At 38.4% G+C, this 17,214-nt stretch overlaps 2 non-coding genes across 2 annotated transcripts; both read right to left on the reverse strand.

The window, feature by feature from the left end:
* Positions 1-9,097: 9,097 nt before the first annotated feature.
* Positions 9,098-9,170, reverse strand: Trnaa-ugc (transfer RNA alanine (anticodon UGC)). The gene has a single exon. It is a non-coding gene; the product is annotated as a tRNA-Ala (tRNA).
* A 5,125-nt stretch (positions 9,171-14,295) lies between these two features.
* Positions 14,296-14,368, reverse strand: Trnaa-ugc (transfer RNA alanine (anticodon UGC)). The gene has a single exon. It is a non-coding gene; the product is annotated as a tRNA-Ala (tRNA).
* Positions 14,369-17,214: the final 2,846 nt, after the last annotated feature.

Here is a 17,214-nt window from a genome sequence, read left to right on the forward strand (position 1 = left end):
GACTAGTGTGCTAACTTCGTCATTACATTTTTTATACACAGACATCAAGTCTATTTTTGATCGAGCAATGGCTTGAATTGCTTAAATTTTTTATTGGTTCGATTCAATTTACCAATGATTGACCTCTCGTCTTACAGGCTGGCCGCGAGGTGAAGGCGGTGAAGTGGTAATCAATATGTTCTGCGTGCGTGGGTTCGAAACTCATCCCTTACGAGTAATTTTTTACGAACACGTGAACTGAATTCGGAAGGCACAAAAACTGATGTTTACCTAACTTTGTTAATAACTCACCAAAAAACTTGTCAGGTCACAAAAAATTGGAGAAAGAATCGGCACGCCAAACATTGAAGTTCGCCTAAGCAGATTAGTAAAGCAACCAAACATTGAAAAATTTCAAATTTGTTCATGAAAAAATTGGATAGCCAATTTAATACGTTTTGCTATTAAAACCATTCGAGGCACGGATTTTTGAAAATTTGGAGGTTAATTTTTTGGCCAAGTTTTTCCACAACCAACTATCGTTTAACAACGGAAGCAATATAAAGTTAGTTTTTCCTTAATTTTTTTATTTCGCATCGGTTGATAGTTTCAAAGCTCTTACAGGTTGCTTAGAAAAAGTGGAAATTTTGGCAAAACGATTCGGTCTATAAAAATATTTCCACCAGTCTTGTTCTAAGTTTAGCGTGCTAACTTCGTCATTACATTTTATATACACAAACATCAAGTCTAATTTTGATCGAGCAATGGCTTGAATTGCTTAAATTTTTTATTGGTTCGATTCAATTTACCAATGATTGACCTCACGTCTTACAGGCTGGCCGCGAGGTGAAGGCGGTGAAGTGGTAATCAATATGTTCTGCGTGCGTGGGTTCGAAACTCATCCCTTACGAGTAATTTTTTACGAACACGTGAACTGAATTCGGAAGGCACAAAAACTGATGTTTACCTAACTTTGTTAATAACTCACCAAAAAACTTGTCAGGTCACAAAAAATTGGAGAAAGAATCGGCACGCCAAACATTGAAGTTCGCCTAAGCAGATTAGTAAAGCAACCAAACATTGAAAAATTTCAAATTTGTTCATGAAAAAATTGGATAGCCAATTTAATACGTTTTGCTATTAAAACCATTCGAGGCACGGATTTTTGAAAATTTTGAGGTTAATTTTTTGGCCAAGTTTTTCCACAACCAACTATCGTTTAACAACGGAAGCAATATAAAGTTAGTTTTTCCTAATTTTTTTTATTTCGCATCGGTTGATAGTTTCAAAGCTCTTACAGGTTGCTTAGAAAAAGTGGAAATTTTAGCAAAACGATTCGTCTATTAAAATATTTCTACCAGTCCTGTTCTAAGACTAGTGTGCTAACTTCGTCATTACATTTTTTAAACACAGACATCAAGTCTATTTTTGATCGAGCAATGGCTTGAATTGCTTAAATTTTTTATTGGTTCGATTCAATTTACCAATGATTGACCTCTCGTCTTACAGGCTGGCTGCGAGGTGAAGGCGGTGAAGTGGTAATCAATATGTTCTGCGTGCGTGGGTTCGAAACTCATCCCTTACGAGTAATTTTTTACGAACACGTGAACTGAATTCGGAAGGCACAAAAACTGATGTTTACCTAACTTTGTTAATAACTCACCAAAAAACTTGTCAGGTCACAAAAAATTGGAGAAAGAATCGGCACGCCAAACATTGAAGTTCGCCTAAGCAGATTAGTAAAGCAACCAAACATTGAAAAATTTCAAATTTGTTCATGAAAAAATTGGATAGCCAATTTAATACGTTTTGCTATTAAAACCATTCGAGGCACGGATTTTTGAAAATTTTGAGGTTAATTTTTTGGCCAAGTTTTTCCACAACCAACTATCGTTTAACAACGGAAGCAATATAAAGTTAGTTTTTCCTTAATTTTTTTATTTCGCATCGGTTGATAGTTTCAAAGCTCTTACAGGTTGTTTAGAAAAAGTGGAAATTTTAGCAAAACGATTCGTCTATTAAAATATTTCTACCAGTCCTGTTCTAAGACTACTGTGCTAACTTCGTCATTACATTTTTTATACACAGACATCAAGTCTATTTTTGATCGAGCAATGGCTTGAATTGCTTAAATTTTTTATTGGTTCGATTCAATTTACCAATGATTGACCTCTCGTCTTACAGGCTGGCCGCGAGGTGAAGGCGGTGAAGTGGTAATCAATATGTTCTGCGTGTGTGGGTTCGAAACTCATCCCTTACGAGTAATTTTTTACGAACACGTGAACTGAATTCGGAAGGCACAAAAACTGATGTTTACCTAACTTTGTTAATAACTCACCAAAAAACTTGTCAGGTCACAAAAAATTGGATTAAGAATCGGCACGCAAAACATTGAAGTTCGTCTAAGCAGAATAGTCAAGCAACCAAACGTTGAAAAATTTCAAGTTTGTTCATGAAAAAAATTGGATGGCAAATGTAATACGTTTGCTATTCAAACCATTCAAGGCACAAATTTTTTAAACTTGAGGTTGCTTTTTGTGCCGAGTTTTTCCACAAACAACTATCCTTTCACAACGGAAGCGATATAAAGTTAGGTTTTCCTTATTTTTTTGTTTTGCATCGGTTGATAGATTCAAAGCTCTAACAGGTTGCTCAGAAAAACTGGAATTTTTAGCAAAACGATTCAGTCTATAAAAAGATTTCCACCAGTCCTGTTCTAAGACTAGTAAACTAACTTCGTCATTACATTTTATATACACAAACATCAAGTCCATTTTTGATCAAGCAATGTCTGAATTGCTTTAATTTTTTATTGGTTCGATTCAATTTACCAATGATTGACCTCTGGTCTTACAAGCTGGAAGCGAGGTGAAGGCGGTGAAGTGTTAATCAATATGTTTTGCGGGCATGGGTTCGAAACTCATCTCTGACGAGTCATTTTTTACAAACACCTGAACTGAATTCGGTAGGCACAAAAACTGATGTTTACCTAATTTTGTTAATAGCTCACCAAAATTTTTGCCAGGTCACAAAAAATTGGAGAAAGAATCGGAACGCAAAACATTGAAGTTCGTCTAAGCAGAATAGTCAAGCAACCAAACGTCGAAAAATTTCAAGTTTGTACATGAAAAAAATTGGATGGCAAATGAAATACGTTTTGCTATTAAAACTTTTCAAGGCACGGTTTTTTGAAAAACTTGACGTTACTTTTTTGGCCGAGTTTTTCCACAAACAACTACCGTTTCACAACCGAAGCAATATAAAGTTAGGTTTTCCTGAATTTTTGTTTCGCATCGGTTGATAGTTTCAAAGCTCTAACAGGTTTCTTAGAAAAATTGGAAGTTTTAGCAAAACGATTCGGTCTATAAAAAGATTTCCACCAGTCCTGTTCTAAGACTAGTGTACTGACTTCGTCATTACATTTTTTATACACAGACATCAAGTCCGTTTTTAATCGAGCAATGGCTTGAATTGCTTTAATTTTTTATTGGTTAGATTCAATTTACCAATGATTGACCTCTGATTTTACAAGCTGGCCTCGAGGTGAAGGGGGTGAAGTGTTAATCAATATGTTCTGCGTGCGTGGGTTTGAGACTCATCCCTAACGAGTATCTTTTTACGAACACCTGAACTGAATTCGGTAGATAAAATAAAATGATGTTTACCTAACTTTGTTTTTAAATCACCAAAAAACTTGTCAGGTCACAAAAAATTGGAGAAAGAATCGGCACGCAAAATATTGAATTTCGTCTAAGCAGAATAGTCAAGCAACCAAACGTTGAAAAATTTCAAGTTTGCTCATGAAAAAAATTGGATGGCCAATATAATACGTTTTGCTATTAAAACCATTCAAGGCACGGATTTTTGAAAAATTTGAGGTTACTTTTTTGCCCGAGTTTTTCCACATACAACAATCGTTTCAAAACGGAAGCAATATAAAGTTAGGTTTTCCTTAATTTTTTGTTTCGCATCGGTGGATAGTTTCAAAGCTCTATCAGGTTGCTTAGAAAAATTGGAAATTCTAGCAAAACGATTCGGTCTATAAAAAAGATTTCCACCAGTCTTGTTCTAAGTTTAGCGTGCTAACTTCGTCATTACATTTTATATACACAGACCTCAAGTCCGTTTTTGATCGAGCAATGGCTTGAATTGCTTTAATTTTTTATTGGTTCGATTAAATTTACCAATGATTGACCTCTGATCTTATAGGATGGCCGCGAGGTGAAGGCGGTGGAATGTTAATCAATTTGTTCTGGGTGCATGGGTTTGAAATTCATCACTGTCGATTAGTTTTTAAAAACACCTGAACTGAGTTCGGTAAGCACAAAACTAATATTTACCTAATTTTCATAATAAATCACCAAAAAATTTCTCAGATCACAAAAATTTGGTGAAAGAATCGGCATCAAAACATTGAAGTTCGTATAAGCAGAATAGTCAAGCAACCAAACGTTGAAATTTTTTAAGGTTGTTCATGAAAAAAATTGGATGGCAAATGTAATACGTTTTGCTATTAAAACTTTTCAAGGCATGGATTTTTGAAAAAATTGACGTTACTTTTTTGGCCGAGTTTTTCCACAAACAACTATCGTTTCACAACGGAAGCAATATAAAGTTAGGTTTTCCTTAGTTTTTTTTCGCATCGGTTGATAGTTTCAAAGCTCTAACAGGTTGCTGAGAAAAATTGGAAATTCTAGCAAAACGATTCGGTCTATAAAAAAGATTTCCACCAGTCTTGTTCTAAGTTTAGCGTGCTAACTTCGTCATTACATTTTATATACACAGACATCAAGTCCGTTTTTGATCGAGCAATGGCTTGAATTGCTTTATTTTTTTATTGGTTAGATTCAATTAACCAATGATTGACCTCTGATCTTACAGGCTGGCCGCGAGGTGAAGGCGGTGGAGTGTTAATCAATTTGTTCTGCGTGCATGGGTTTGAAATTCATCACTGTCGATTAGTTTTTAAAAACACCTGAACTGAGTTCGGTAAGCACAAAACTAATATTATCCTAATTTTCATAATAAATCACCAAAAAATTTCTCAGATCATAAAAATTTGGTGAAAGAATCGGCACGCAAAACATTGAAGTTCGTATAAGCAGAAAAGTCAAGCAACCAAACGTTGAAAATTTCAAGTTTGTTCATGAAAAAAATTGGATGGCAAATGTAATACGTTTTGCTATTAAAACCATTCAAGGCACGGATTTTTGAAAAACTTGAGGTAACTTTTTTGGCTGAGTTTTTCCACAAACAACTACCGTTTCACAACGGAAGCAATATAAAGTTAGGTTTTCCTCAATTTTTGATTCGCATAGGTTGATAGTTTCAAAGCTCTAACAGGTTGCTTAGAAAAATTGGAAGTTTTAGCAAAACGATTCGGTCTGTAGAAAGATTTCCACCAGTCCTGTTCTAAGACTAGTGTACTAACTTCGTCATTACATTCTTTATACACAGACATCAAGTCCGTTTTTATTCGAGCAATGGCTTGAATTGCTTTAATTTTTTATTGGTTAGATTCAATTAACCAATGATTGACCTCTGATCTTACAGGCTGGCCGCGAGGTGAAGGCGGTGAAGTGTTAATCAATATGTTCTGCGTGCGTGGGTTCGAGACTCATCCCTAACGAGTAATTTTTTACGAACACCTGAACTGAATTCGGTAGATAAAAAAATGATGTTTACCTAACTTTGTTAATAAATCACCAAAAAACTTCTCAGGTCACAAAAAATAGGAGAAATAATCGGCACGCAAAACATTGAATTTCGTCTAAGCAGAATAGTCAAGCAGCCAAACGTTGAAAAATTTCAAGTTTGCTCATGAAAAAAATTGGATGGCCAATATAATACGTTTTGCTATTAAAACCATTCAAGGCACGGATTTTTGAAAAACTTGAGGTTACTTTTTTGCCCGAGTTTTTCCATATACAACAATCGTTTCACAACGGAAGCAATATAAAGTTAGGTTTTTCTTAATTTTTTGTTTCGCATCGGTGGATAGTTTCAAAGCTCTAACAGGTTGCTAAGAAAAATTAGAAATTCTAGCAAAACGTTTCGGTCTATAAAAAAGATTTCCACCAGTCTTGTTCTAAGTTTAGCGTGCTAACTTCGTCATTACATTTTTTATACACAGACATCAAGTCCGTTTTTAATCGAGCAATGGCTTGAATTGCTTTAATTTTTTATTGGTTAGATTCAATTAACCAATGACTGACCTCTGATCTTACAGGCTGGCCGCGAGGTGAAGGCGGTGAAGTGTTAATCAATATGTTCTGCGTGCGTGGGTTCGACACTCATCCCTAACGAGTAAATTTTTACGAACACCTGAACTGAATTCGGTAGATAAAAAAAATGATGTTTACCTAACTTTGTTAATAAATCACCAAAAAACTTGTCAGGTCACAAAAAATTGGAGAAATATTCGGCACACAAAACATTGAATTTCGTCTAAGCAGAATAGTCAAGCAACCAAACGTTGAAAAATTTCAAGTTTGCTCATGAAAAAAATTGGATGGCCAATATAATACGTTTTGCTATTACAATCATTCAAGGCACGGATTTTTGAAAAAAACTGAGGTTACTTTTATGCCCGAGTTTTTCCACATACAACAATCGTTTCACAACGGAAGCAATATAAAGTTAGGTTTTCCTTAATTTTTTGTTTGGCATCGGTGGATAGTTTCAAAGCTCTAACAGGTTGCTAAGAAAAATTGGAAATTCTAGCAAAACGTTTCGGTCTATAAAAAAGATTTCCACCAGTCTTGTTCTAAGTTTAGCGTGCTAACTTCGTCATTACATTTTTTATACACAGACATCAAGTCCGTTTTTAATCGAGCAATGGCTTGAATTGCTTTAATTTTTTATTGGTTAGATTCAATTAACCAATGATTGACCTCTGATCTTACAGGCTGGCCGCGAGGTGAAGGCGGTGAAGTGTTAATCAATATGTTCTGCGTGCGTGGGTTCGAGACTCATCCCTAACGAGTAATTTTTACGAACACCTGAACTGAATTCGGTAGTTTAAAAAAATGATGTTTACCTAACTTTGTTAATAAATCACCAGAAAACTTGTCAGGTCACAAAAAATTGGAGAAAGAATCGGCACGCAAAACATTGAATTTCGTCTAAGCAGAATAGTCAAGCAACCAAACGTTGAAAAATTTCAAGTTTGCTCATGAAAAAAATTGGATGGCCAATATAATACGTTTTGCTATTAAAACCATTCAAGACACGGATTTTTGAAAAACTTGAGGTTACTTTTTCGCCCGAGTTTTTCCACATACAACAATTGTTTCACAACGGAAGCAATATAAAGTTAGGTTTTCCTTAATTTTTTGTTTCGCATCGGTGGATAGTTTCAAAGCTCTAACAGGTTGCTAAGAAAAATTGGAAATTCTAGCAAAATGATTCGGTCTATAAAAAAGATTTCCAACAGTCTTGTTCTAAGTTTAGCGTGCTAACTTCGTCATTACATTTTATAAACACAGACATCAAGTCCGTTTTTGATCGAGCAATGGCTTGAATTGCTTTAATTTTTTATTGGTTCGATTCAATTTACCAATGATTGACCTCTGATCTTATAGGCTGGCAGCGAGGTGAAGGCGGTGAAGTGTTAATCAATTTGTTCTGCGTGCATGGGTTTGAAATTCATCCCTGTCGATTAATTTTTAAAAACAGCTTAACTGAGTTCGGTAAGCACAAAACTAATATTTGCTTAATTTTCATAAAAACTCACCAAAATCACAAAAATTTGGTGAAAGAATCGGCTCGCAAACCCTTGAAGTTTGTCTAAGCAGACTAGTTAAGCAACCAAACATTGAAAAACTTTAAGTTTGTTCATGAAGAAAATCGGATGGCCAATGCTATACGTTTTCCTATTGAAACCATTCAAGGCACGGTTTTTTGAAAAACTTGAGGTTACTTTTTCGGCCGAGTTTTTCCAAAAACAACTATCGTTTCTCAACGGAAGCAATATAAAATTAGATTTTTCTTAATTTTATGTTTCGCATCGTTTGATAGTTTCAAAGCTCTAACAGGTTGCTTAGAAAAACTGGAAATTTTAGCGAAATGATTTGGTCTATAAAAAGATTTGCACCAATCCTGTTCTATGACTAGTGTGCTAACTTTGTCATTACATTTTTTATACACAGACATTCAGTTCGTTTTTGATCGAGCAATGGCTTGATTTCCTTAAATTTTTTATTGGTTCGATTCAATTTACCAATGATTGACCTCTGGTCGTACAAGCTGGCCGCGAGGTGAAGGCGGTGATATGTTCTGCGTGCGTGGGTTCAAAATGCATCCCTGTCGATTAGTTTTTAAAAACACTGAACTGAGTTCGGTAAGCACAAACACTGATTTTTACCCAATTTTCTTAATAACTCACCAAAAAAATTCAGATCACAAAAAGTTGGTGAAAAAATTGGCTCGCAAACTATTGGAATTCATCTAAACAGATTATTCAAGCAATTAAACGTTGAAAAATTTCAGTTTGTTCAAAAAGAAAATCGGATGGCCAATGTTATACGTTTTTTTATTGAGAGCATTTAAGGCATGGAAATTTGAAAATTTTCAGGTTAATTTTTTGACCGTTTTTCCACAAAAAACTATCGTTTTTCATTGGAAGCAATTCAAAATCAGGTTTCTTTTATTTTTTGTTCTGCTTTGTTTGATAGTTTCAAAGCTCTGTTAGGTTGCTCAGAAAAACTTGAAATTTTAGCGAAACGACTTGAGCTATAAAAAGATTTGCACTAGTCCTGTTGTAAGACTAGGGTGCTCATTTTGTCAATATGTTTTCTATACACAGACGTCAAGTTTTTTTCTCGATAGAACAATGGCTTGATTTGATTCGTTTTTTGTTTTGAGGATAGTTCAGAGCCTCGATGTCCTTAACTTTGGAGATGCGGGGTATTGCTCCCGGTACTTCTGGCTCGCTAAGTGGGCGCTCTACCATTTGACCTTCATACCTATTACTATCAAATCTCGCGGAATTTTTTTCGCTTAGTCAGCAACTATGAACTTTTTCTTTTCGTTCGCAAAAAATCCACTTGTTAGGAATTTAAATTTGCAATAGATTATCTGGAGATAGTGATTACCATTTGATGAGTGGCTTTAGTTTTGGAGATGCGGGGCATCGATCCCCGTACCTCTCGCATGCAAAGCGAGCGCTCTACCATTTGAGCTACATCCCCATAGTTTAGAACTGTCGAGGAAGCTTTCATTTCAGTCGGCAAACAAGAGGTTATAAATTTTCTGGGAAGGTATTTCTTGTATAAGATTTCAATATTCAGTAGTTTTCTAAGAAAATTAATTAAAAACTTGATGTCCTTAACTTTGGAGATGCGGGGTATTGCTCCCCGTACTTCTGGCTTGATAAGTGGGCGCTCTACCATTTGACCTACATCCCATGTATATCATATCTCGCTGAGTTTTTTTCGCTTAGTCAGCAACTATGAATTTTTTCTTTTCGTTCGCAGAAAATCTACTTGTTAGCAATTTCAATATGCAATAGATTATCTGGAGATAATGATTACCATTTGATGAGTGACTCTAAATTTGGAGATGCGGGGCATCGATCCCCGTACCTCTCGCATGCAAAGCGAGGTCTCTACCATTTAAGCTACATCCCAATAGTTTAGAACTGTCGAGGAAGGTTTTGTTTCAGTCAACAAACAAGAGGTTATAAAATTTCTGGGAAGGTATTTCTTGTATAAGATTTCAATATTCAGTAGTTTTCTGAAGAAAATTAATTAAAAACTCGATGTCCTTAACTTTGGAGATGCGGGGTATTGCTCCCCGTACTTCTGGCTTGATAAATGGGCGCTCTACCATTTGACCTGCATCCCATGTTTATCAAATCTCGCGGATTTTTTTTTTCGCTTAGTCAGGAACTATGAATTTTTTCTTTTCGTTCGCAGAAAATCTACTTGTTAGGAATTTCAATATGCAATAGTTTATCTGGAGATAGAAATTACCATTTGATGAGTGACTCTAGTTTTGGAGATGCGGGGTATTGATCCCCGTTCCTCTCGCATGCTAAGCGCAGGATCTACCATTTGCGCTACATCCCCATGATTTAAGGTTGTCGAGGAAGCTTTTGATTCAGTCGGCAAACAAGAGGTTATAAATTTTCTGGGAAGGTATTTCTTGTATAAGATTTCAATATTCATTAGTTATCTGAAGAAAATTAATTAAAAACTCGATGTCCTTAACTTCGGAGATGCGGGGCATTGCTCCACGTACTTCTGGCTTGGTAAGTAGGCGCTCTAACATTTGACCTACATCCCATGTTCATCAAATCTCGCGAAATTTTTTTGGCTTTGTCAGCAACTATGAAATTTTTTTTTCGTTCGTAGAAAATCTACTTGTTAGGAATTTCAATATGGAATAGATTATCTGCAGATAGTGATTAACATTTGATGAGTGGCTCTAGTTTTGGAGATGCGGGGCATCGATCCCCGTACCTCTCGCATGCAAAGCGATCGCTCTACCATTTGAGCTACATCCCCATAGTTTAGAACTGTCGAGGAAGGTTTTGTTTCAGTCAACAAACATGAGGTTATAAATTTTCTGGGAAGGTATTTCTTGTATAAGATTTCAATATTCAGTAGTTTTCTGAAGAAAATTAATTAAAAACTCGATGCCCTTAACTTTGGAGATGCGGGGTATTGCTCCCCGTACTTCTGGCTTGATAAGTGGGCGCTCTACCATGTGACCTACATCGCATGTTTATCAAACCTCGCGGAATTTTTTTTCGCTTAGTCAGCAACTATGAATTTTTTATTTTCGTTCGCAGAAAATCTACTTAATAGGAATTTCAATATGCAATAGATTATCTGCAGATAGTGATTACCATTTCATGAGTGGCTCTAGTTTTGGAGATGCGGGGCATCGATACCCGTACCTCTCGCATGCAAAGCGATCGCTCTACCATTTGAGCTACATCCCCAAAGTTTAGAACTGTCGAGGAAGGTTTTGTTTCAGTCAACAAACAAGAGGTTATAAATTTTCTGGGAAGGTATTTCTTGTATAAGATTTCAATATTCAGTAGTTTTCTGAAGAAAATTAATTAAAAACTCGATGTCCTTAACTTTGGAGATGCGGGGTATTGCTCCCCGTACTTCTGGCTTGATAAGTGGGCGCTCTACCATTTGACCTACATCCCATGTTTTTCAAATCTCGCGGAATTTTTTTCGCTTAGTCAGCAACTATGAAGTTTTTTTTTTCGTTCGCAGAAAATCTACTTGTAAGGAATTTCAATATGCAATAGATTATCTGGAGATAATGATTACCATTTGATGAGTGACTCTAGTTTTAGAGATGCGGGGTATTGATCCCCGTACCTCTCGCATGCTAAGCGCGCGCTCTACCATTTGAGCTACATCCCCATGATTTAAGGTTGTCGAGGAAGCTTTTGATTCAGTCGGCAAACAAGAGGTTATAAATTTTCTGGGAAGGTATTTCTTGTATAAGATTTCAATATTCATTAGTTATCTGAAGAAAATTAATTAAAAACTCGATGTCCTTAACTTCGGAGATGCGGGGTATTGCTCCCCGTACTTCTGGCTCGGTAAGTAGGCGATCTACCATTTGACCTACATCCCATGTTTATCAAATCTCGCGGAACTTTTTTCGCTTAGTCAGCAACTATGAAGTTTTTTTTTCGTTTGTAGAAAATCTACTTGTTAAGAATTTCAATATGCAATAGATTATCTGCAGATAGTGATTACCATTTGATGAGTGGCTCTAGTTTTGGAGAAGCGGGGCATCGATCCCCGTACCTCTCGCATGCAAAACGAGCGCTCTACCATTTGAGCTACATCCCCATAGTTTAGAACTGTCGAGGAAGCTTTTGTTTCAGTCGGCAAACAAGAGGTTATTCATTTTCTGGGAAGGTATTTCTTGTATAAGATTTCAATATTCAGGAGTTTTCTAAAAAAAATTAATTAAAAACTCGATGTCCTTAACTTTGGAGATGCGGGGTATTGCTCCCCGTTCTTCTGGCTTGATAAGTGGGCGCTCTACCATTTGACCTACATCCCATGTGTATCAAATCTCGCGGAATTTTTTTTCGCTTAGTCAGCAACTATGAAGTTTTTCTTTTCGTTTGCAGAAAATTTCCTTGTTAGCAATTTCAACATGCAATAGATTATCTGAAGATAATGATTATCATTTGATGAGTGACTCTAGATTTGTAGATGCGGGGCATTGATCCCCGTACCTCTCGCATGCTAAGCGGGCGCTCTACTATTTGCGCTACATCCCCATGATTTATAACAGTCGAGAAAGTTTTTGTTTCAGTCGGCAAACAAGAGGTTAAAATTTTTCTTGGAAGGTATTTCTTGTATGAAACTCAATATTCAGTAGTTTTCTGAAGAAAGTTAATTAATTGCTCGATGAACTTAACTTCGGAGATGCGGGGTATTGATCCCCGTACTTCTGGCTTGCTAAGTAGGCGCTCTACCATTTGACCTACATCCCATGTTTATCAAATCTCGCGGAATTTTTTTTCGCTTAGTCAGCAATTATGAAGTTTTTCTTTTCGTTCGCAGAAAATTGGGATTATCTGCAGATATTGATTACATTTGATGAGTGGATCAAGTTTTGGAGATGCCGGGCATCGATCCCCGTACCTCTCGAATGCAAAGCGAGCACTCTACCATTTGAGCTACATCCCCACAGTTTAGAACTGTCCAGTAAGCTTTTGTTTCAGTCGCCAAAGAAGAGGTTAAAAATTTCCTGGGAAGGTGTTTCTTGTATAAGATTTCAATATTCAGTAGTTTTCTGAAGAAAACTCGATGTCCTTAATTTTGGAGATGCGGGGTATTGCTCCCCGTACTTCTGGCTTGATAAGTGGGCGCTCTACCATTTGAACTACATCCCATGTTTATCAAATCTCGCGGAATTTTTTTTCGCTTAGTCAGCAACTATGAAGTTTTTCTTTTAGTTCGCAGAAAATCTACTTGTTAGGAATTTCAGTATGCAATAGATTATCTGGAGATAGTGATTACCATTTAATGAGTGACTCTAGATTTGGAGATGCGGGGCAGTGATCCCCGTACCTCTCGCATGCTAAGCGAGCGCTCTACTATTTGAGCTACATCCCCATGATCTCAAACTGTCGAGGAAGCTTTTGTTTCAGTCGGCAAACAAGAGGTTAAAATTTTTCTTGGAAGGTATTTCTTGTATGAAACTTCAATATTCAGTAGTTTTCTGAAGAAAGTTAATTAATTGCTCGATGAACTTAACTTCGGAGATGCGGGGTATTGATACCCGTACTTCTGGCTTGCTAAGTAGGCGCTCTACCATTTGACCTACATCCCATGTTTATCAAATCTCGCGGAATTTTTTTTCGCTTAGTCAGCAATTATGAATTTTTTCTTTTCGTTCGCATAAAATTGGGATTATCTGCAGATAGTGATTACCATTTGATGAGTGGCTCTAGTTTTAGAGATGCTGGGCATCGATCCCCGTACCTCTCGAATGCAAAGCGAGCACTCTACCATTTGAGCTGCATCCCCATATTTTATAACTGTCGAGGAAGTTTTTGTTTCAGTCGCCAAACAAGAGGTTAAAAATTTTCTGGGAAGGTGTTTCTTGTATAAGATTTCAATATTCAGTAGTTTTCTGAAGAAAACTCGATGTCCTTAATTTTGGAGATGCGGGGTATTGCTCCCCGTACTTCTGGCTTGATAAGTGGGCGCTCTACCATTTGAACTACATCCCATGTTTATCAAATCTCGCGGAATTTTTTTTCGCTTAGTCAGCAACTATGAAGTTTTTCTTTTAGTTCGCAGAAAATCTACTTGTTAGGAATTTCAGTATGCAATAGATTATCTGGAGATAGTGATTACCATTTAATGAGTGACTCTAGATTTGGAGATGCGGGGCATCGATCTCCGTACCTCTCGCATGCAAAGCGAGCGCTCTACCATTTGAGCTACATGCCCATAGTTTAGAACTGTCGAGAAAGCTTTTATTTCAGTCGGCAAACAAGAGGTTATAAATTTTCTGGGAAGGTATTTCTTGCATAAGATTCCAATATTCAGTATTTTTTTGAAGAAAATTAATTAAAATCTCGATGTCCTTAACTTTGGAGATGCGGGGTATTGCTCCCCGTACTTCTGGCTTGATTAGTAGGCGCTCTACCATTTGACCTACATCCCATGTTTATCAATTCTCGCGAAATCTTTTTTCGCTTAGTCAGCAACTAAGAAGTTTTTCTTTTCGTTCGCAGAAAATCTACTTGTTAGGAATTTCAATATGCAATAGATTATCTGGAGAGAGTCATTACCATTTGATGAGTGACTCTAGCTTTGGAGATGCGGGGAATCGATCCCCGTACCTCTCGCATGCAAAGCGATCGCTCTTCCACTTGAGCTACATCCCCATGATTTATAACTGTCGAGGAAGCTTTTGTTTCAGTCGGCAAACAAGAGGTTAAAATTTTTCTTGGAAAGTATTTTTTGTATAAGACTTCAATATTCAGTAGTTTTCTGAAGAAAGTTAAATAATTGCTCGATGTCCTTAACTTCGGAGATGCGGGGTATTGCTCCCCGTACTTCTGGCTTGATAATTAGGCGCTCTACCATTTGACATACATCCCATGTTTATCAATTCTCGCGAAATTTTTTTTCGCTTATTCAGCAACTAAGAAGTTTTTCTTTTCTTTCGCAGAAAATCTACTTGTTAGGAATTTCAATATGCAATAGATTATCTGGAGATAGTCATTACCATTTGGTGAATGGCTCTAGTTTTGGAGATGCGGGCCAACGATCCCCGTACCTCTCTCATGCAAAGCGAGCGCTCTACCATTTGAGCTACATCCCCATAGTTTAGAACTGTCGAGGAAGCTTTTATTTCAGTCGGCAAACAAGAGGTTATAAATTTTCTGGGAAGGTTTTTCTTGTATAAGATTCCAATATTCAGTAGTTTTCTGAAGAAAATTAATTAAAAACTCGATGTCCTTAACTTTGGAGATGCGGGGTATTGCTCCCCGTACTTCTGGCTTGATAATTAGGCGCTCTACCATTTGACCTACATCCCATGTTTATCAATTCTCGCGAAATTTTTTTTCGCTTATTCAGCAACTAAGAAGTTTTTCTTTTCTTTCGCAGAAAATCTACTTGTTAGGAATTTCAATATGCAATAGATTATCTGGAGATAGTCATTACCATTTGATGAGTGGCTCTAGCTTTGGAGATGCGGGGCATCGATCCCCGTAACTATCGCATGCAAAGCGAGAGCTCTACTGTTTGAGCTACATCCCCATAGTTTAGAACTGTCGAGGAAGCTTTTATTTCAGTCGGCAAACAAGAGGTTATAAATTTTCTGGGAAGGTTTTTCTTGTATAAGATTCCAATATTCAGTAGTTTTCTGAAGAAAATTAATTAAAAACTCGATGTCCTTAACTTTGGAGATGCGGGGTATTGCTCCCCGTACTTCTGGCTTGATAAGTGGGCGCTCTACCATTTGACCTACATCCCATGTTTTTCAAATCTCGCGGAATTTTTTTCGCTTAGTCAGCAACTATGAAGTTTTTTTTTCGTTCGCAGAAAATCTACTTGTAAGGAATTTCAATATGCAATAGATTATCTGGAGATAATGATTACCATTTGATGAGTGACTCTAGATTTGGAGATGCGGGGCATTGATCCCCGTACCTCTCGCATTCTAGGCCAGCGCTCAACTATTTGAGCTACATCCCCATGATTTATAACTGTCGGGGAAGCTTTTGTTTCAGTCGGCAAACAAGAGGTTAAAATTTTTCTTGGAAGGTATTTCTTGTATAAAACTTCAATATCCAGTAGTTTTCTGAAGAAAGTCAAATAATTGCTCGATGATCATAACTTCGGAGATGCGGGGTATTGCTCCCCGTACTTCTGGCTTGCTAAGTAGGCGCTCTACCATTTGACCTACATCCCGAGGTCCCGGAAGGAGAGAGCCTTTTTGCGGTGGGACCAACAACCAGAGGATGCGAGGACTCCGGTTGCAAACTCTCTGGATCGGGAGCGACGACCCGACCTCTGCTACCAGCAGACCAACGTCAAACTCCTCTCACCGGGCGCCCATGCGTGGGACCCTCGGCCGGGTTTTTGTTATCGGATCAGCCTAAGCCGGCGAGTCTGATCCGCACCCTCCTACTAAGAGCCGGCGTCGAGCCAAACCCTGGACCACCCAGACGTCCTCAGACACTGAAATCCCCATGCACGGTGTGCACTGAAACGTGGGGAGGCGGCACCACCGTATGGTGCCACTGCTGCGGAACCTGGATCCACCAGCGATGCAGCGGCCTTCGGACTGTGGCCGAATGGCACAGAGACTACGTCTGCCCGAGGTGTCCACCAGTCACGCCTTTCAGTGCACCCACACCCTCCCAAGCAACCACCCAGACTGTAGATCCTCCAACCCCCACTACACCACCCCACCCCACCAAACGAGATCCCATCACACCTCCAAATCCACGACCCCGACAACCGAAGGCAGAGCCACTGACGTTCCTGCAACTAAATTGCAATGGGATACGGAACAAAACAACAGAACTGAGCCGTTTTCTCCGTACCCGTAAGATCAAAGTGGCCGCCTTGCAGGAGACAAAACTCACCGCCAAAGGGAAAGACCCAGTCTTTGAAGACTACACTATAGTCCGAAAAGACCGAGGTAGCGGAGCCGGCGGAGGACTTATGTTTCTCGTGCACCACACAATCCCTTTCACCCCTGTGGACGAGAACACACCTCCTGGCGAGCCCCTCGAACACCAATCGATTCAAATCCCACTCCTAAACGAGGTGCTCACAATAAGAAACGTATACATCCCCCCCAGCAGTAGCTGCCCCTCGAACTTCACCCCCTCGTTGACCCCTTTCCTCGAGACTAGATGCTCCCTGATACTGGGCGACATCAACGCACACGAACCCCTTTGGTGCTCGTCCATTCAGGACTCGCGCGGAGAGACCCTAGCCGACGAAATTGAGGCATCGAGCTTTGGAGCGCTGAACAAACCCACATCGACCCGTATGCCAACTTCGGGCAAGGCAACCTCTCCTGACGTATCCCTTGCCTCAGAAGATCTCCTGCCGAAACTGAGCTGGGAGACGGAAACCACGCTGAGCTCCGACCACCTGCCAGTCATCATCCGACTATCAACCAGTCCCCTGACAATTCCAGCCCCGAACAAGACCTTCACAAACTTCCTCCGCGCGGACTGGGACGGCTTCAAGTCGGAAACAGAAGCTG

The sequence above is a fragment of the Symsagittifera roscoffensis genome, chromosome 7, assembly GCF_963678635.1.
Source record: "Symsagittifera roscoffensis chromosome 7, txSymRosc1.1, whole genome shotgun sequence".
Classification (NCBI taxonomy): domain Eukaryota; kingdom Metazoa; phylum Xenacoelomorpha; order Acoela; family Convolutidae; genus Symsagittifera; species Symsagittifera roscoffensis.